Source organism: Chiloscyllium punctatum, chromosome 30 (genome assembly GCF_047496795.1).
Source record: "Chiloscyllium punctatum isolate Juve2018m chromosome 30, sChiPun1.3, whole genome shotgun sequence".
NCBI lineage: Eukaryota > Metazoa > Chordata > Chondrichthyes > Orectolobiformes > Hemiscylliidae > Chiloscyllium > Chiloscyllium punctatum.
In genome coordinates this window covers 41211027-41233014 of record NC_092768.1, presented here as the reverse complement: position 1 = coordinate 41233014, position 21988 = coordinate 41211027, and the positions used below count along the sequence as shown (strand labels likewise).

The window sequence follows — 21988 nt, the reverse complement described above, 5'->3', positions numbered from 1 at the left end:
AGTCACGGCAGGAAAATATGAAAGAAAACGACAAGTACCAGAAGTATGGGGCAACACGAGTGACCTTTATGGGGAGAGAAGTAATTCTTCTTCGGAAGAGGAACAGATTCGTGAGTGTAAAGTTTTAGAAATTAATATTCTTTATGTCCCCTCGCATAAAGTGAATTGTGAACTGTGAAATGGGCATGAAAGTAAATATGTGCGAAGTACTCGACAATGCAACAGGTTAGGTGATACACCTGTACCTGTAAAGTGCACTATCACTGTCCCCCACCCATCTCGCCACAAGCTTTCCTGAAATCTCCATCCACTGATACAACATTTTCGCAGTCTACAAATTTTTATCCTGGCTGTCAGCCGAAGCCGGGGACAAAAGTGATCACGAGATCACCAACCAGATCTTTGGTAAACATTTATTTTCATAGGTAGCAATGCATAGAAGCTGGAATAGTTCTGTGGAAGCTATTTACATTGAAGATAGCGCTTCAAAAACTTACTTCCCTGACCGGGAATCGAACCCGGGCCGCGGCGGTGAAAGCGCCGAATCCTAACCACTAGACCACCAGGGAATGACGCCAACATGCGTTCTCTCAATGCCATTTATAGTGAGGTCAAAGTTTCGAAATGCATCGAATTTGTCATGTTTTAATTGTTTTATTTCCATGCGCTGGATATTACATTTTTTTCATGTCTTTACTTGCTACAAATCTATTTCAGTTCGTCTGTGTTTGAAAGCTGCATTTGGCTTCATTCGAAGTTCTTTTTTGAAAAAAAAACAGAATTGTCATCACGATATTTCGCGAATTTTCTTTGGGACAGGAAATTTGCCGTCATTATCTGACGTGAATCATGTGAATTCAGTCATACAGCACTGTGCTTGATATTTTAAATGTCCTCTGAAATCTCCTGTCAAGCTACGGAGTGTTTCAAACTACTGTAACTAAGACCATTAAACGACGGGCCACCGGTATTGAGCCAAATATAGTTCATGATCCTAATTTAAACTTAATGACTCTGACTTCAGACAGTTTTTACAAAAGAAAATTCACTGATGAACTTCGGAGTGTCACTTGCTAAACCACTAATAGTTGCCTGTTCTTAGCTTCCCTTCAGAAGGCGATTGTGAGCTGACTGAAATTACATTAGATTCACTCCAGAGTAGAAATCGGCCCTTCGGCCCAACAAGTCCACGCCGACCCTCCGAAGAGTAACCCACCAAGACCTATTTCCGTCTGACTGATGCACCGAACACTAAGGACAATTTAGCATGGTCAATTCACCTGACCTGCACATCTTTGGACTGTGGGAGGAAACCGGAGCACCCGGAGGAAACCCACGCAGACACGGGGAGAATGTGCAAAATCCACACTGACAGACTATTGCAATCCACATGTTGGAAGGGGACATATTTTGCCATGAGTGAAGAAATTCCAGGATTTTAACCAACCAATATTGAAGGAATGGTGATACATTTTTACGTCAGGGTGCTGACAGCCTTGGAGGAGAACTTGCAAGTGGTGGTATTCCAATGTACCGACTGCCCTTGTCCTTCTATATGGTATTGGCTGTGGATAAAGAAGAAGCTAAGGATCTTTGGTGAACTTCTGAACTACAATTTTGTGGATGGTGGTGGAAAGAATGGATTCTTGTGGATGTGGTGCCAATCAAATGGGTTGGTGTCAAGATTCTTCTGAGTGGTTGGAACTGCACCCATCCAGGCTAGTGGGGAGTGTTGCATCATACTTGTCACTTATAACTGATGGTCAGGCTTTGGGGAGTCCGGCAGTGTGTTAGGTGCCGCAGTTTACAAGCCTCTAGTTTGTTTTTTTTCAGCCAGCATAATTATATGGCGAGTCCCATTCAGTTTCTGGTCAATGATAACTTCCAGGATGCGGGTAATGCGGGATTCAGTGACGGCAACATGCGAGAAGCATCAGTTAGATTGTCTCTAATTGGACATTATTATTGCTTAGCATTTGCAGCATGAATGTTGTTTACCACTTACTAGCCAAAGTGTGGCTACTATGCAGGTTATGCCGTATGTGGATGTAATCTTCTTCAATAGGAGTTCTGACTGATGCTGAACATTGTGCAATCATCAGTGAACATCCTCACTTCTAACCCTGCCATGGACGGAGTGTCAATGATGAAGGATTAAAATATATTGGTCCTTGGCCACTGTCTTAAAGAATGCCTAGAGGGATGCACTGAAGCTGAGGCGACTGACCTCCGAAATGTGGTCGGAACGACTCCAACTAGTACAGAGTTTTCTTCTGGTTCCCATTGACTCCTGCTTTGCTTGGGCTCCTTGATGCCACACTTGGTCAACTGTGACGTTGATGTCAAAGCTGTCACTATCAGCTCACTTCTAAAATTATGCTTTCTTGTCCACGTTTGAAGCAAGTTTGTCAATAGGTCGGGGGCTGAGTGGCACTGGCAGAATTCAAACTGAGTGTCACTGACCAATTATTGCTGAGCAGATGTTGCTAGAAAACTCTGTTCATGACAACTTCCATCAATTTACTGATGACTGAGAGTAGAATGATGGGGTGGTAATTGACGTTATTGGATTTGTCCAATATTTTGTGTACAGGGCACACCTGAGCAATTTCACACGTGTCATTAGATGCCAGTGTTGTACAGATTGGAATAGGTGAGCCAGGACTGTGGCACAATTTTCAGTACTAATGGTGAATACGTGCCACAGACATTGCATACCCAGTACCCCATTTGATTCTTGATATCACATTGAATTGCCTTAAAACTGGCATCTGTTAAACTGAAGACTTTGGAGGAGGCCAAGATGGATCATCCACTTGACAGTTTCAGAGGAAGATGGTTGCACATGCTTCAGCCTCATCATTAACACATAAATGCTGGGTTTCTGCACTACTGAGGATGGGATTTTTGTCAGCCATTTCCTCCAGTGAGTTGTTTAATTGTCCACCACCGTTCACAACTAGTTGTTGTGAGACTAAAGAGCTCAGATCTAATCCACTGGTTGTGGGATCAATTATCTCTGTCCACTACTTGCTGCTTATGCTGTATGGCATACATGTAGCCTTGTGTTGTAGCATCATCAGGTTGACACTTCATTTTTAGAAATTCCATGTTGCCCCACCCAGCATGCCCTCCTGCACTCTTCATTGAACTCAGCTAACTTCCTTGGCTTAACGGTAATGGCTCATTTGGCAAATGGCTGTTACGAGGTTGTAGATTACGATGAAGCATGATTCTGCTGCTGCTGATGCTCACAATGTACCATAGACGCTCAATCTTGAGTTGCTAGATCTGTTGAAAGTCTTTCCCATTTAGTATGTGAGTCCTGCCGCACAAACATGATTTCAGGCATGAACAGTGTGAAGGCAGGACATTATCTCCACAAGGACTGCATGGTTGTCAATTACATCTGTAGCAGACAAACTGGTAAGAATGAAGTCAAATATGTTTTTCCCTCTTGTTGTTTGCTTCACCGTTGCCTGACCGAGAGTAGCTGTCTTTTTCTGATGCCAGAGGCTATTTTCATTCTCTTTTTCTCTTTCTCGTGGTTAGTAGAATTGAGAGCAGATAACAGTCACATAATGACCAGAGCAGATAAGATTTTATTTCGCTCCCACTATCACCAACCGTCATCATTGAAGTGTGAAATACATATTCATGTTTCTTGAAAAATTCCACAATCTGCCTTAATTGGATGTAAAGCCAGGTCTCTGGAACATGACCTCGGTCACCAGATTAATACCATTAAGACATCACCTAATCGCAGCATGACTGCACCTTGATATTCTCTTTAATGTTTAATTTTTGAATCCCACAAACCCACTGGGTTAATTTAAATATCTCTCAACAGTACTGCACCTGCCCGGTGAGAAACCCAGTCCCAACTCAGTTAAGCAGAAGCCCATTTTATCTTGCACAGTAATTGTACTCAGAACTTGTTCAGGAGCCTCAGCTCTCTGATTAATTTATGTTTGATTTTTCATAATTTTCCACATTATTTCTGCATTTATTAAAATAAAATGTTCAATAGTCAGTCTTCGCCGAAAACACTATAACTCTATAAACAACTTGTTTAGTTGGGCTGAACAATGGCAAAAGGAATTGAAGTCTGAAAATAATGGGGTGATTATATTTTATTAGGACTAACAAGGCAACGAAGTACCGATTGAATGTTAGGACTCCAGGAAATACAGAGAATTTCAGTGGTTTTGGTATGCATGTTCACAGATGCTTGTAGGCAACAAGGCAACTACATTATTGGTTAATGCAGTTAAAAAGGCATATGATATACATGTCTTTTTCAGTCAAAGCATTGAATGAAACAGCGAGGAGAATATTATTATTATTATTATTATTATTATTATTATTATTATTATTATTATTATTATTATTATTATTATTATCATCATCATTATTCAGCGGCATATATTTTGAGGTGCAAGCAGGAGTGCTGTGTGCAATTAAGGTCACCATGCTTTCGGAAGGATATGAATGCACTGGAAAGGGTGTAGAGTAGCTTTGAGGGGATGTTGTGTGGGTTGGACAGATTCAGCTCAAGAGAGACTGCGTCTTAAAGGGCAACTTTGCATAGAACAGGGAAGGCTGAGGATATATTTGATCAAGGTATTTAAGGTCCTGATGGATCTAGACAGGATAGATCGGGAGAATCTTTTTGCTTAAATGTTGGGGGTCAATAACTGTGGTGTGCAACTTTACGAGAAGGACAAGGACATTTCATTTTTCGAGGAAATATATAGTTTGCTCAGTGTTGCGGATATCTGAAAATCACTAAGTAAAATGGCATGAGAGGCAGGAATATTCAAAGCCCCTAAGAACTAATGAGATGAACGTTTCAAACAAATTTGCATACCGGACGAGGTGTCAACTATTGGAAAATGGGGTTAGAATATACGTATGTTTGATATCTGGCATGGAGACAACGGGATCCAGTGTAATTATTTAGTTTGTAAACATAGAGGACATGGAATGAGAGGGAAAGGAAAAAGCAGAAGCATAATATGTCAAACAGAATATGGGCAGTAATGTGGATTCTTGTGGCACTGTGATCCTGTCTCTATGACTGACTGATAAGTCCAGGTTGATGTCTTGCCAGCCACAGAGATATGCCACAAGCCAGTTTATGAAAACATAATTTTACGGGCCTTCTGTCACGGGGTCTGAAGTTATAGAATCATAGAATCATAGTTTCATAGAGATGTACAGCATGGCAACAGACCATTCGGTCCAACCTGTCCATGCCGACCAGATATCCCATCCCAACCTAGTCCCACGTGCCAGCACCCGGCCCATACCCCTCCAAATCGTTCCTATTCATATACCCATCCAAATGGCTTTTAAATGTTGCAATTACACGAGCCTCCACCACTTCCTCTGGCAACACATTATGTACACGTAATTCCACCCTTTGCGTGCAAACGTTGCCCCTGAGGTCTCTTTTATATCTTTCCCCTCTCACCCTATACCTATGCCCTCTAGTTCTGGATTCCCTGAACCCAATGAAAAGACTTTGCCCATTTATCCAATCCATGCCCCTCATAATTTTGTAAACCTCTATAAGGTCACCCCTCAGCCTCCGACGCTTCAGGGAAATCAGCCCCAGCCTGTTCAGCCTCTCCCCATAGTGCAATCCTCCAAACCTGGAAATATCTTTGTAAGTATTTTCTGAACTCTTTCAAGATTCACAAATTCGTCCTGATAGGAAGGAGATCAGAATTGCACGCAATATTCCAACAGTGGCCTAACCAATATTCTGTACAGCCGCAACATGACCTCCAAACTGCTGCTCTCAATATTCTGACCAATAAAGGATAGCATACCAAATGCCTTCTTCACGATCCTATCAACCTGCGACTCCACCTTCAAGGAGCTATGAACCTGCACTCCAAGGTCTCTTTGTTCAGCAACACTCTCCAGACCTGACCATTAAGTGTATAAGTTACGCTCAAATTTGCTTTCCCAAAATGCAGCACCTCGCATTGATCTGAATTAAACTCCATCTGCCACGTCTCAGCCGAGTGGCCCAATTGGTCCAGTTCCTGTTTTAATCTGAAGTAACACCCTTCGTTGTCCACTACACCTCCAATTTTGGTGTCATCTGCAAACTTACGAACTGTACCTCCTATGCTCACATCCAAATCATGTATGTAAATGACAAAACGTAGAGGACACAGCACCGATCTTTCTGGCACTCCACTGGTCATCCTGTCTGAAAAACAACCCTCCACCACCACCCTCTGTCTTCTACCTTTGAGCCAGGCCTAGATTCCAATCTCACCTGCTCCCAAGGTGAATCACAATATATGTGAACAGGTTGATTTAAATATCTAATCCCTGTTTCCCGACTGGTCCATTTGAGCCCCATTTGAAATTCAGGGGTATTTGTGGCAACGTGGTCATGTCGCTTCCAGAAGGCGTGGATTCAAATCCCATCTGCTCCAGAGATGTATTTTAGCGTCTCTGAAATGGTCATATGGAAAAGGGATACATTATTCCCTTGAGCTGAGAGGTGCTTTGGTTTCAAAGTCGTTGGCTTACTAAATACTGGTGTAAATGGACGAAAAATTATCACACCCTAACTTTCATCCCTCTTATTCCCCAAGTACTTATTTCTATATCTCTAATATGCATGAACAATCTACCTGCGTTCCTGAGCTCATGCCTTCCATCGCCCTTGATGCTCCATTTTCCAATATTTTGGGTGTTAGTGACATTGCATACAAGCATTGACAGTGAGCAATTCGTAATTTTGCTATTACTCAATCGCTGTACTTACTGTTTTTGCCTTTACCTTTAATTTTCGGTTTTTAGGTGTCAGATTTTGTTCTTTTATTAATGATTTCTGCTTATATTTCTGAGTAACGATGACTTTGCATTTGAAGTGAGTTTTGCAAAGCCAATGCAAAGTGAGAGAAGTTCCTTTGATTGGCAGCTCGCTGTTGCCTGGGAGCAGGCCAGCAAATGCATGACTCGTTTTTCTCATCATCATGTTTGTGAACTGTGGAGACACTGTAAACGCAACCTTGTCTGTAAGCAAAATATCATATAAACCGACATTAAAGTCCGTCCTGTTGGCTGGTTCGCTGGTGTTGAGTGATTTTTAACTTTGTCCACCCCAGTCCAACACAGGCTGAGCTGCAAAACCTGACCAGCAGACCAGTTCCCGGGCCCGGAATGATAATGTTGGCAGCATTTTTTAGGCCGTCAGTGAGTCCTCCAGACAGAGGTGCTGAATGGCAACCGAGGAGCGCACAGGGCCCAGACGTTTTCTCGTTGCATCCGTTTCCACTTGGATTCCAACTGGTTGCTCCTGTTTCTTTCCACAGTCTAAATATGCGCAGTTTAAGGAAGACTGGCCATATTAAGTTGCTCCATAATATACAGGGATGTGCAGGCGAGGCGAATTAGCTATGGGAAGTGTGGCTTGAAAGGATGGGGTTTGGGGAACCTGTAGGTCTGGGAAGGAAGCTCTTCTGATGTTCCGTGCAGACTCGATTGGCTGAATGATCTCTTTCTGCTCCCGAGGGATTCTCTAATTCTGGACGTGGCGTGGTGAGGGTGCACGGGTCGTTGTGAGGTCACATGAACTGAGGGTGAAGCCGCTGATTTCCTATCGTACCGAAATAAGCCATTCATTTCATTCAGTCTGCACTGACCCTGCAGGCAAGAGGACATCCAGACCAAAGGCAATGGAGGTTCGCCTTTTCCACGATTCAATGTGGTCATGGCTGATTATCGATCCAGGTTCATCCCCCTCCATTTGCTTCATATTCCTCAATCCTTCTTTCATCTTTCAAGACTGTTGAGGAAAGAACACTTGACCTGAAACATTAAATCTGATTTCTCTCCATAGATTCTTCCAAACCTGCTGAACATTTCAGCCAATTTGTTTTTTTTCTTTCTGGATTATCGCAACTGCAGTTCGTTTTATTTAAACATCTTTCACTCTCAGAACTAGGGGGGAAAGAGGAGACAGGAGCAGTGAAACGGACTGCAAGTTACATTGGACCTCCTGTGTGATTCTTCATGAATTTCTTTTCTCACATTATCTGATTTGCCTTCTCAGCACAGTCACAGGAATTCGAGGCAGGAGAAGGCAATTTAAGCCTGTCCCCTTGTCACATTCTGTTAGATCCAGGCGGAAAAGATGAGAAAAGAGGACAAGAAGAAACTATGGGCCAAATACAGAAAATGTTGGAGAAACTCAGCAGATGGGTTGAGCATCCTGCTGAGTTTCCGGGAATTTCTACAGCATCTGGTGAGCTGGGTCAGCGTCGTCATTGTCTCTATTTTCCTTCCTCCCAGTCAAATAGGCGGTGGAGTTGGATCTTAAAATTGCACTGAATCAGTGGATGATACAGCTGTAGGTACGTTGGCCCTCCATGTACTTGAACTGACTTTCTGAATGAGTATTTTAAAAAAGGTGTGGAGAGAGATTGGTCAACAGAGCATGGCAGTGCTGGACGAAGAGGATACATCAGGGTATTCAAGTACAGAATTAATTGAGCAAGGTATAAGGAGAAATAAATATTGCAGAGGGGAACAGCAATGGTGTGGACCATCAGATCTATAGTCATCATCACGAAGGTGTGGACAGGATGAGGAGCCCATGCCAGGCATTCAGAGACAGAGTTCATCAGATGAGCAGTAGGACTGTTGTAAATATAGCATGGAGGTGAACAGCGTCAGGAAAAATACTGAATAAAAATCTGAGTGTGGAGGTCCTCATCCAGACAGTGAGAGCATCGGACGGAGCAGCCGCATGCAAACATGAACAGCGACAGCAAAACTTCTGAATAAAAGTTTTGAGTTTTGAGGTGCGGACTGAGCCAATTGGAAGAATTGTCAGCACAATAAGGCTCATCTAAATTCGAACAGGAGGATGCAACACAAATCAGCCACATATTGTGAGCTGACTATTCGGTCACTTTGTTTTGTGTCCCGACATTATTGTTGGAATAGAGAATTTGAGCTTTCTGTATGTTTTCTTTCAAATGCTTAACATATTTCCGTACTTCTTTTACATTTATGGAAAGATTATGTTGAGTATGATATCTTAATTGCATGATCTGTAGAGTATGAGAGGTCTCGAATGTGCTTGGAATTCCGGATGAACAAATCTCCAAGATTTCCCCGTGTTTTCAAATTTAGCGCTTTCGCTAAAGTGATGGGTGGAGGCAAATCCTTGAATAGCACGTTATTTCCTTTCTCAATGATCACCCAGCGAATTATGAAAATGTTTTCAGAGAAGGAGTAGTTCATCACCAGTCAGAATAAGGGGTAGTCTGGAAAGATCTATGGCGTATTACAATCAAAAAAGTTTTGCTGTTGTCGAAATCAGCAAGCTGAGAATTCTGCTTGGAGTTCAGCCAGTGCGCATTTGCACTGGAGAAATTGATAAAGACTAATAGAGGAAGGGCCACTATCGTGTGCAGTACATTCTGTTGTTTTGTATTGTATCCGTGAACGTGACAAAAATGTGGTGTGTTAATCTAATGGGGCCATGGTCAAGGATATCAAGAAAGCTGGAGAGCATCATGATTGGGCAGCACTAACAGTCAGATATTTGGTTTCATAAAGATATCAAGACATAGATAGAAAGAGGATGATGTACTGTAATAAGACATTTTAAACTAGATTGATTAACAGAGCCTCATTGGTGTACTCTCCGGATCATGCGTTGAAAACTTACCAATGGCTATAGGAATAATACAATGGATTAGACGAATGAATACCTGAAGAGCTGTTGCAAGATAAAAGGCCTTTGGGATTCTGGATCACTGAGTCTGTGACTAGGAAGATGGAATGTGCACTAACCTGGTGCACTGCATCAAAACCGGCATGAAACTAAACAGATGCTGTTGTTGCTATGAGAGTTGCTGGGGGAGGGGAAGAGTTCCTGATACTATTGGTGGAGCAATTGTAAAATAATTTGATGGAGAGATGGGATCCGGAAGTAGACGGAATAGAGCCTGATGGAGTTTCAAGAAAGAAGAGACACAACTCTTCAGGCATGATCGGGCATGGTAAAACTGGAGGACGTTTAATTGAAATGAATGGAAGATCGATAAATTTCGTACGTTGAGTACCACGTCACACTACGATATAGTAGTCAATGGTTGAGGGTGGGACAAGAAAATATTGCAGATTATAGAAGCTTGTGGACTGACGGGGTCCAAAAAGAAAAATACTGAGGGAATAACAGACTACAGAGAAAAAAAAACGCGAGAATGAAGATTCAACTTAATCTTGTAGAATGATGAAGCAAGCTCGATGGATGAACTGTCCAACTTCAGCTCAGACATTCTACACTCTTAAACAGTGTAGCCACTGAAGTCTGTAGCAAAGCTTCTCACGGCTTCCACTCTCCATGTCTTTCTGTACCATTTACTTGAACTAATTTGTTGCCGTTTTGATGCCAATGCAAATGTAGTTACATGGAACACGGCATTTTCACAAAACATTGTCCTGCACAAAGAAAATGCTAAATTCCCTGCGCTTGTAGTTCTTATTTTGAAGGTTTGAAGCTTGTGTTTACAACTTGAATGTCTCTCATACCTATTGTCCAGCGAAGGCATTTTCACACAATTTGATCATCGATGATAATCTTGAGCATGACTGTGGGTACTCCGTTATTGTTGTTTTAAATACTTCCATTTGTGAATCTGCGAAATTCTTTGCTATGCAGCGATTGCTCGCGGGATCTTTATAAGTCTTCATCATAGAGATCATTTCCTGCATTGAGTGTGTGCTGGTCTCTCATCGATACCAAACCTTATTTGAAGCATAAACACAAAGACAAAACCCATGTCATTTGATCATTGAAAATGATCTCATGGTCCTCACTTGTGCGAAAGAAAGAACTTTGTTTTTCTCCGTATAGTGGTATAAGACTTAGCATGCGTAAAACATTGATGATGTGTTCATGAACGATTTCAGTGATTCTCGGAGCTTGCTGCGTCCTTATTAGTGGTGCAGATGGTCGCCTGTGAGTCCTGCTTTTGTGGAAGATGCAATATTTCTTTATCATTGAGTAGTGCATTCAGATCAAAGTCCAAGACTCCACCATAAGCCAATCTGTTCAGATTCTGTTGTACAAACAAGACAAGCCCACTGGAGCTCACTCCACATTATGAAGAAAAGGCAGTGTGTCTTTAGGACTCCCGCCAGCACAATTTTTATGAACACTCGAAAGGCCTTATTTGATCCCAATTAAAGAACGCCGTTAATGTTCACCTACTGTCCATACAATATCATTGTACTGTTGCAGTGTTAGGGTTGCAGAGGAGATTTACCAGTGTGCTGCCAGTTTAATGGATTGTTGGTTGACAGAGCAGTTTAATGCCAACAGTGAAGGTTCTATTCCCATCACAGGTTTGAGATTACATGAAGGACTTTCCTTCTCAATCTCCTCCTTCACCAGAATTCTAGAGGCTCTCAGGCTGAATCACCACCAGTTCCTTCTCTCTCTATTGAGAGTCCAGACCCTATGATCTGGTAAGATTATGGCGTCACACAACATTCCAGTTGGAGCATTTCAGATATATCGAGAGCTGGGATGGCTTTGAATTTTTTTAGTGACATAGTGTTAGGGACGGAGCACAAAATTCAGGTGCATATGAATATGAGAGGTGTGAACAGGGTGGATGGAAAACAGCTATTATTATTTGAAGAGTCACTAATACACGGCTAGGATATAAAAATAAGAGCTAGGAGGATTTGATCTTTTTTAAATCAATTAGTGAAGTTGTAGAATGCACTCCACAGATGGCAGTAAAAGTGGGAGCTAGCATAATCTTAAAACGCATGGTAATGCCCATTTGAATAGTTACAATACCAACTGTCATCGACCAAATTTTTGAAAGTTGCAATAGTCGATTGACACAGAGTTGGTGGATGAAAGGCATTGTCATGTGTATGGTTATATGAACGTACTATCTTACCTCGGGAGGCTGTGTTTCAGTTATACAGAGAATTGCTGAGATTGTAGCTGGAGTACTCTCTGCGGTATCATTCACTGCACTTACAGCAGAATGGAAAACCGTCATAAGCAACACACACAGCGTCTGCTGGTGTCTGGGGTGAACAGATTGCCTTCTGAGGCAAGGGTAGGCAGGAGAAATCCATACGTTCTGGGACTTAGACGACTCACAGATGAATTAATTGAAACAAATAAAATTCTGAGAGTGCTTAGATATTTGTATGATCAAAGCATGTTTCCTCTTGTGGCAGAATCCAGATCATATGGTAATCATTTTAAAATAAACTGTCCCCAATTTGAAATATAGTTGAGGGAACATTTTATCTTTCCTGCAGATGTTTGCCATTCTTTATAATTCCATTTCTCGATAAGGAGTGCGTGAGAATTCCTCAGTATTTTTAAAGGCTGATGTAGACATTATTGATAACTAAGGGGGTGGCAAACTATTGATGACGATGTAGAGTCGAGATTAAAATTAGATCAATCATGAACTTAGTGAATGTTGTAGCAGTTTGAAAGTGCCAAGAGATATATTCTTGTTCCTTCTTAACATGGTCACATGAACGGGAAGATTTAAAGCTGTTTCATTGATGAGTATACATAATGACATTCTGCATAGGCAATGCAGTGTCCTTGAGAACATTCGTTTCATTATAAAGAGCATCTTTTACTTGGGCTTTGTCATGTACTTTTATTTGGGGAAGCGTCTCCGGAACAAATAGGCATCTGCTATTGGAGGGTGAGTGTGAGCGATAATGGACAAACAATATCTATTCGAGTTTCAAATATGTATTTTTTTCTTTTCAAAGTGCAGAGAATCTGTTGTTCCTCAACTTGCTGCTGTTGCAATTCCCCGTCTTTACAAAGATATTCGTTTATGTTAGTCGTTCATGGGATACAGGTATCTCTTGTTGAGACATAATCGGCGTTGCACCACGAGTTCCCCTTGGTGTTGGTATTGGTGAGCTGTTTCGTAAATCACTTCAGTCCATTCGTTGATGGTACATGTATGATGTAGTGAGAGACAGAGTCCAGGATTTTTCACCTCGTGTTCCTGATATGTAAATTACGTTTACCCAACTACAGACGCTGAGTGGCTTGGAGGGCAACTTGCAGAAGATAATGTCTCCATGTACTGCTGATCCGTCTTCCTCAGTGGGAGGTGTTGTTTGTCTGGAAGTTTCTATCTGCAGAACTTCGGTGAACTTCTGCAATGTATCCTTGAGCTTGCACATGTTGACTGTGCGGAGCCTCGATGTCAGAGTAACTGAATATTTGTGGATTTGGTGCCAAGAACGTGAGTTGCTTTCTATTAGATGCTGGTTATCTTGTTCAATGTTACCGCAGCTGTTCGAGCAAGTACGGAATACTCCATGAAACTCCCAATATTGCGTTTACTGAAGGTAGACAGGCTGCGGGGAGTGATAAGCTCGGTTACTTCCAGCATATTCCTAGTACCTGACGTCTTCTTGCAGCTGCAGCGTTTATGTGCCACGTGCAATTCATTAATTACTATGAGTAGTATTTATGTTTTCGTATTGGGGATTCAGAAATTGTAAACCAAATGAATGCTAAGAGGGTAATGGTATGCTTCTGTCTGATGAGAAATGCTCATTACATTGCAAGTGAATACCATAGTTGCATATTTCCTAGATTATACGATATACTATAATAAGCTACCATATCTGAAAAGTTGCATTTATTCCTGCAGCTACGCAGATAAGATCAAAATGGCACAGTTATAGTATCCCTACCTTTGAGACAGGTGCCCTTGGCTCAAGTCCCACCTGATCCCGAGGAGTGTCATAACGTCCCTGAAAAGGTGGATTATAAATATCAACAATGTGAAAATCGAAGAACTTTATACACAATGATAGCACCATTACATCTAAGTCGGGAGTCTGGATTTAAGTCCCACCTGCTCTGGGCGTGTATTATATCATCACTGGGCAGAATGATTTGAAATGCCTATATTGGCAATCTACTGCAAAGAACTCATGGAAACGGACATGATAGAATGTGAACACCCACAATCAAAACTGAGGCTTCACTATAGTTTACGTTGACCCCGATTTGGGTTGAGTTCCTCGATGCAACATTCAAATCAGTCCTCCCTTGATGTCAACGTCATTCACTCTCAACTCAAACACCGGAGTTTAAAAACGTTTGTCCACTTTGAACAAAACTGTAATACTGTTCAAATCTGAGTAAGCTTGTCGCAAATAAACACGAGTGCAGGTGATTAGTAAGCAGGTTGTGTTTGATTTGTCGATTAATGACACTTTCTATCATTTGATGATGAATAATATCGTATTCATTGTGCATCCAGTTGCCATATTAATTATGCCCTGTCTTTGTGCACAAAGCACATACCATCAGATAAATTGCAGTGTTGTAATTGTTCAAGAACACACAGCAAGTTTTGCAGAAATAAAAGAGTTCTTAACAATTACAGGAATGTCATAAAAGGTCATAGCCTTTCCAGTTACCAGTGTCTTCTGATATTTCTCGAAATCATTTGTTGAATTAAATTCGAGGAAGGATGTCATCAATGATTTTGGCGTTCTCCAGTTGACATTCTAATAAAGATTGTTGCAACTTGCTCAGATTTATTGCTTGTCTTAAGTTACTCATGTCCTCACTCTTTCGGACTACTTTGCAGTATCTTCACGCATTGTGATATTTAGTAGTATACAAGTGTTCATGACACGATTCAGAGACTGTAGATATGAGAAGAATTATTTGCAAAATTGCTTATGAGCAATTTAGGATTGCGATGGCCACCGGACATTCACACACTTGGACTGTGACTGGAAACTCGAGCATGAGCGAGACATCCACACAGACAAGTGCAGAATCAAACCTATGTTCCTTCCACTGTGAGGCAGCAGTACTAACCACTGAGCCACCATGCGACCCAATTACGAATTGTTGTTATATTAATCTCAAGAATTCCTGGGTCAGTGGCAAAACGGTAATAATATTGGGCAAGCAATCTTGAACAAATATCTTTGTTTGAAGGTAATGGCATTCGTATTCTCCAAAGTACTGGAATCGTGAAAATGCCCCATGATGCCTGTATAATAATTTTTGTAAAATATTCATCTACTTTGTAATGCCGGTCAGGAATATTTCTGATGTTCTGACATTGAGTTTACTTGATCTCGCCTTAACAAACTAGACGACGGCAACATGGTTGACTCTAAACTAATCTTACAGATGTTGATCCAGAGACACTTGGACAGTATTAACGTGAAAAAAAAATCGTTGTCCTGCCAATTAAACTTCAAGTTCATTTCGAAAAATTGCAAATGTTTCAGAAAACATCATCAATGATCACGTGAGTCATTGTAAATATATTTCATCGAATGCAAACAGTTTCTTCGCTTTTTCGTGTCTAGTCTATCTGCAACATTCTTATGAAGTAATATGTGTTAGAAAATGGGCAAATGTACTTAAATCCGCGAAGCTGCCTGTTTAGGATTATGTTTAGTATGCAGGAATGGATCATGTTCCTGCAGGAACACTCTGCCTGACTCCAAGTCGCAAAACTCTCACAGCTTGAACTGACCAACTGAACAATGACTGAAAGACTTCCTAAACTGACGTCTCAATTTTCAAAAGTGCAGAAGACAGCGTTTTTACACTTCTGGTCTCATTATCGTTGTGTGTCCTTCAGGAAACAAAAATCGTCTGCTGTTTTATTCTTCTTTCAAATATCAGTATGGAACGATAGTTCAAAGCAGACAAGCTATCCACAGAATGACTTGTCTCGGTCTCAGGCATGAAAAAGCTGTTATGTTGACTTCCCGGAAGTAATCTGTAATGTTTCGACAATCACAAGTGAAAAGATATTGATCTGAAGCTCCCATAGCTTGGTTCTTTTTTTTTCTTTTGCTGACAACGGAGACTGTCCTGTTGTCGTCCTGAGTATTTTCACGTGTTTTGAACTTGGAATTGTTGAAGTATCAAGCTGTTAAGTAAACATTTTGCTTTAGAATTTATTTTCTGCCATGCAGTATTTACTCTAAAAAAACACGTACAAGTGGAAGAAAATGTCTGTTTCCAGTGCAGAATCCTGATCACACAACGAGATTAATTAATTTCTAAATGCAATAATACACTTGCAAAATTCAATGAGACCCATAGGGATATTCTTTTCTCGCAGACTTATGCCTAATTTCCTATTAATTATCTTCGATGCAGTGAACATACTGACGATTTTCATGTTGATCATTCGCAATTGCCGTCCTTCCAAACGCATTACTTGAAATCTGGTCGCCATGGAAGCAGCTGATGTACTCATGCTAATCATCGATCTGATATTGAGACAGATTCCAATTGTTTACGAGGAACAGGTTATTTTTTGTGTATTCGATCCCTATGTACAATGTCCATGTTCTGCCTATCTATGCAGTCACAGATTGTTAAGGATCGACTTGTAGCTATTTGTTGCCAGAAACTGACAACTCAGTGTTGCTAGCAGAAAACAGTGGCTATTAATCTAGGAGCAGTGACTGTGCTGAGTTGTTTTAAAGAATACTGTCTGATATTTCATTTTCACCAATCACTATTGGTGACAATGTACCCTGGTTTTGTGAGGTAACAATGCACGCTCGACAATCAAAATTTTGGGGAACAATTGAGTTTCTGTACCACAGCCTCACCACCTTTGAACCCTTAATTTTGGTTATGTCACCGAATGTTTTAACCGTCAAACCCATTGTTGAGGCCAGCAAAACTCTCAGGAGACTTAGAAGTCAAAGCAATAGAGACAGTCCCAAGGTCCCTCAGATGGAAAGCATAAGAAAATTTATATATGTATGCTATATGGGGTCGCATGTTTAGATGGATCATAGGTCTGCATTTCTCCCGGTTGCTGCACAAACCATTGCATATGTGTTGTAACTCAGACAATGTTTGGATAGCAAATGAAAAATTTCGTGGCCAATCCATTTATGTTTATTTGAAAAGTCAATAAATTATTAAATATATTTAATCCTTTACAGTTTTCTTTTGGTTTTGATTAACTATCCTTCCGAACAGATGTCACTGACAAAGATCGCACTTACACACTCACACTGGGCAAAAAAAAAATGGCATATTGAACAAGACATATCAAGAGTCTTAAAATATGGAATCATCTCACCAGACTCGGAAACAACAGGAAACTTTTACCAATATGTTAGCGCACAAGGCAGTTTTATACTCAATTATATAGTTAACTACCGACAAACTACAATTTAAATGGCAATTATTTTAAAATGAAGACGGGGCATTTGCATTGTTTGTCAGCTTCAACGTGGTTTACTCATTTATTACCTGTCAAGAAATGGAGACTGTGAGTAACATTTAATACTCCCACGCTATTTGGTAATCCATTGAGAGATGAATACAAAGGCAAAGACAAAGAAAAGCTCTGTCGATGGTAATGTTCCAAAACAAAATCCAGCGCAATAGAAGGTGCGAATATGAACTGAGGATCTCGCAAGGTTTGTGAAGGTTTGCAGCTCAGGTTGAGGTTTAAGGTGCAGGTTTGCTCGCTGAGCTGTCGGTTTGATATCCAGACGTTTTATTACATGGCTAGGTAACATCATCAGTGGCGACCTCCAAGTGAAGCGAAGCTGTTGTCTCCTGCTTTCTATTTATATCTTTCTCCTGGATGGGGTTCCTGGGGTTGTGGTGATGTCATTTCCAGTTCGTTTTCTGAGGGGTTGATAGATGGCATCTAGATCTATGTGCTTGTTTATGCACTTGTGGTTGGAGTATCAGGCCTCAGGAATTCTCTGGCATGTCTTTGCTTAGCCTGTCCCAGGATAGGTGTGTTGTCCCAGTCGAAATGTTTTTTTTTTCATCCGTGTGTAGGGCTATGAGGGAGAGTCTTTTTGTGGCTAGCTGGTGTTCATGTATCCTCACAGCTAAATTTCTTCCTGTTTGTCCTACGTAGTGTTTGTGGCAATACTTGCATGAAGGTTTCAAACCAAGTCTTCGGGCAAATTGGATGCAGTGAAGTAGGTTGTGTGTATTGAGCCAATACAGAATTAAATGAAATCCTGATTCATTAATATTTTTCACAAATATATTTGTCACGTTTCTGAATCTGAATACCTAAAACATACAAGTGAATCCCTTCCATTCCCTACAAACCTGAAAACAAAGTCAAAATATGTCCAAAAATACTGACCCTTCCAGTAACTGATGCACTCACAAGCTTCTATAAACAACGTTGTGGTTATTATCAAATAAGAAAGTTCCAATATCCGCAGGGCAAAAAGGGGAGTGCTTATGACTTAACAGGTCAGCAAAGGTAAATGTTTTGATTCTTTTGAGAAGAATGCTTTATAATTAATTCACATCCACCTGGATAAGCTGGTGGTTTTCATGAAATAACTCTTTATCAATGCAGCACAACTGACCTGAAGATTGTCTAGAGCAGTATCTTTACATTTTGAAGCATAAAAACTGCCGTAACATTCGGTGCCAAACATTCTTTTCTGAACTATAGGTATCTTCCACCAAATGTGTCATTGAATTCCGCAAAATCCGTTTTCCAACTCCTAAATATGGTTCCATTTTTTTGATTGAATCCATCTAAATAAATAGTTTACTAAGGTATACGATCAGAATGTTAAAAATAGAAAACTTTTTTCCCCAAGCAAACTTCAAACTTTCACTACTTTTCGAAATGTTGCTGGCAGGTCCTGTTTTAATGACATCATTTTCAATATATAATTTTTCACCGCTTACTACATACAAGGGGGTTCTTCGCTTTTCCATAAAACCAGTGTTAAACATCAGTATCTCATATTCGCACCTACCTAATTGAATTGGCTCCAAAGCATTGATGTACAGACAATGGAGAGGGGACACACGCACTTCGGAGAACTGAATGCAGAAGAATTATTTTTAATAGGTTACACATTAAAAGTGTTAATTGAATGATGGGAAGTGAAGTTACGATTACATTCAAAGAGGGAATTTTTGATAGGTTAGTACTCGTGAAGGGGAGAAACATTTGGAAAAAGAAGTAGATTTCAGTTTTGAAACATCAAGAATAGACACACTACGACGAGACTGGTATCGAATCATAAGTTTTCTTCACTAAAGTGATATGTGATAAAGTAGTAAACGTTGACTCATCACTACATGTTGTAGACCGTGTTGCAGAGAACAGGTGACATAATCTAACACCTGGACTTATTTTTGATTTTGTCGAGTTTATGAAAGCCACAGCTCATTACTGATTGCAACAAAATGATGTTTCCACGTAGAAGTTGCTCCCTCACCGCCTGTATAGACAGAAATTTCCAGCATCACGACCTTGCACTGAAATAGATTTGGAAAAAAACAATGAATAAGAATTGGCTAAAGGTCGAATCGGAAGTTGACTGAGTGATGACTTTCCTCTCGGAGTGTTCACCTGAGTCCAGGCTGTTGCATTAAACGGAGAAAATATTTCTGTATTTTGTAAATCACACATTTACAACGCCATGAAGCTCATACTTATTCACATTGGAACACAACCAAGCCTTTCAGCTCAACTGGTTATTCCACCATATATTGCAATCATGACTTGGAACATTTCAATGTTATTTCTCAAATCACCTCCATTAATCTGTAGATCTTTAGTACACAACATAGCACAAATATGTATGTAAATAAACTCAAACATAAAACTTCTGCATCTCTCTGTGATAACCAACGCTGAAGGTCTACAACCTCTGTGTAAAGGCCAGTTCTCCTCAGCTCTGACTTAATTTGGATCTGTTTTTATTTCATAACCCGAATTCAAGTCATCTCAATTGGTGAAATGTCTCACCTGAAGCTACTCTGCTCATTCATGTTTTCTGTTTGATGCATTTCGTTGAGATTGTTCTCATTCCTCGAAACTTTGTCGACAATCTGGTGAACGTACGTTGCACTCCCTCCAACTCAATATATTTGCTGCGATGGGAACACATCCGCAGCAGTCTAAACAAGCTCCTAATCAACCAAAGTAATTCTGCTATACCCCTGTCTTCAAATCATCATTTAAATGCAGTCTAGAATTGTGTTCGTCTAACTCGTTGCCTTACTGCAACTGCATGTCATCCTCCGTAAATTTGTATATCCACACATTCCAATCACTTAATGTTTGAGAAATACTTTGCATGCTTGCTAATTTACCAAAGTGTATGGCCCCGTACCTCTCCACATTATACCCCAAATGTCATCTACTAGTTTATTCATGACGATCGTTCTAATACACCTCGGGCCACTTTCAACAAACGTCCAAACATTGGACTTGACTCTCACCTGCAAATGGTTGATATAGAGTTAACAGTTCGTGCCCAAACACTGATCCTCCCAGTACACCAGAAGGCATACTACTCCAATGTGAAAGTCACTCGTTTATTCTTGTTCCCCATATTCTTTAGACTTCCAGCCAATCATTAATCCATATCAATACGAATTTCATGTATTCAAACCTTTCTAACCTGCTTCCTTTGAAACATTTTATAAAACGTCACATGAAAATCTAGCTCTCCTTAATTTAGTTTGCTGGTAATGCCATCAAAATATGTCCAGCACAGTCGTCAAACAGTATTACCATTGAGATAATTATTATTCCATACCTATTTATCACAGTGTTTGTTAAAAATTCTAAATTTTGTCACTTCCTCTTGCAAGGCCAGAAGGTGAATTGTTCCATCATTTCTCACCTGCTACCTTCCCAAATACTTTTGTGAAATTTGTCACCTTCTGCGTATTTGAGGAATCATTCTAGAATATATAGAATGTTGAGTGATAGTAAGCAATGCTTCAACTAACTTCACAGCAATTTCCATCAACACTGAGATGTGGACTGTCAGTTTCCAAGTGTTTTATAACTTTCCCTGCTTTTAAATTTACTAGCACAATGCTTTGACTTTGATCTCATCTTTCTTCCTTGAAACCGTAGTTCTGCAAATTGTACTGATTGCATTATATTTTCCCATCTGTTTTAAAGTGAGCCAATGAAAGTTAATCAGCGAGCCTTGATTAATGGTGTGTGCATTTTGGAAAGTAGTGTCAGGCATTCTCCAGCTTTGTCAAGATCAAAATATTACCAAAGCAATGAACAGAAAACGATTTTTTTTTAAAAAATACATCAGTGGAAAATAATGGATTCACAAACAAGCTTCGCAGCAAGTGCAGAGAGAAAATGAATTTCAAAACTGTTTGATTAAGTTAGCCGAAATTATGTTGCTCAAACTATAATAAAGAGCACTGATGCACTGTGCTAGTTAGTCACATGAGGGTGTGTTCCGTCAGCATACCTTTCAGAAAACTGTTCCTGCAATCACCATGAAACCGAACCATCCGTCCAGAATATGATGGCTTGACTTGGTACAATAGTCGAGTTGGCATTACACCTATTTTAGATATGTTTTTCTTCTATTATTTTCATTACTAGTCATCTGTACAATTTTTTTAAAATTATCAGGATGCAGTATGTTTCTCCTCCCTCTTTCCCTGCTCCCTCTTTACAACCCAGTTCCGTTTTATTGTAGTTGCACTCACTGACGGGCATTTTTTGTGAATCATTCAATGTTAAAGCAAGCAAAAAAAACACAAACATTCAAGTAGGCTAATAGTGACACATCCGATGAACGAATGTCCTGTCATTAAGTAGCATCCACTTGCGCTGTACACATTTTCACTTTCATATGATACTCCTCGGATGTTTTGCTCATGGGCGGAATCAAATTGGCGGAATCCTTCTGTCTTATATCTGGAAGATGATGTCGATGCATTTTGACGTAATTGTGCTCAGCAACCGGAGAGCGTTTCACAAAAGAACTAACAAAGATTTACGTCTATAACTAGAGAAAGAGAGAGCTGCACAGTTGCAGCCATCAAGGTAGTATGGGCGTGTGGTAAGGCGATGGACTCAAAATCTATTGGGGTTACCCAGTGTAGGCTCGAATGCTGACAACTACGTCACGTGCAGCGTTTCTTGCCTTGATT

The 21988-nt window shown here is 40.4% G+C and overlaps 1 non-coding gene across 1 annotated transcript; it reads right to left on the bottom strand.

Annotated features, from left to right (window-relative positions):
- Window positions 1–497: 497 nt before the first annotated feature.
- Window positions 498–569, bottom strand: trnae-uuc (transfer RNA glutamic acid (anticodon UUC)). The gene has a single exon. It is a non-coding gene; the product is annotated as a tRNA-Glu (tRNA).
- Between the last annotated feature and the right edge of the window lie 21419 nt (window positions 570–21988).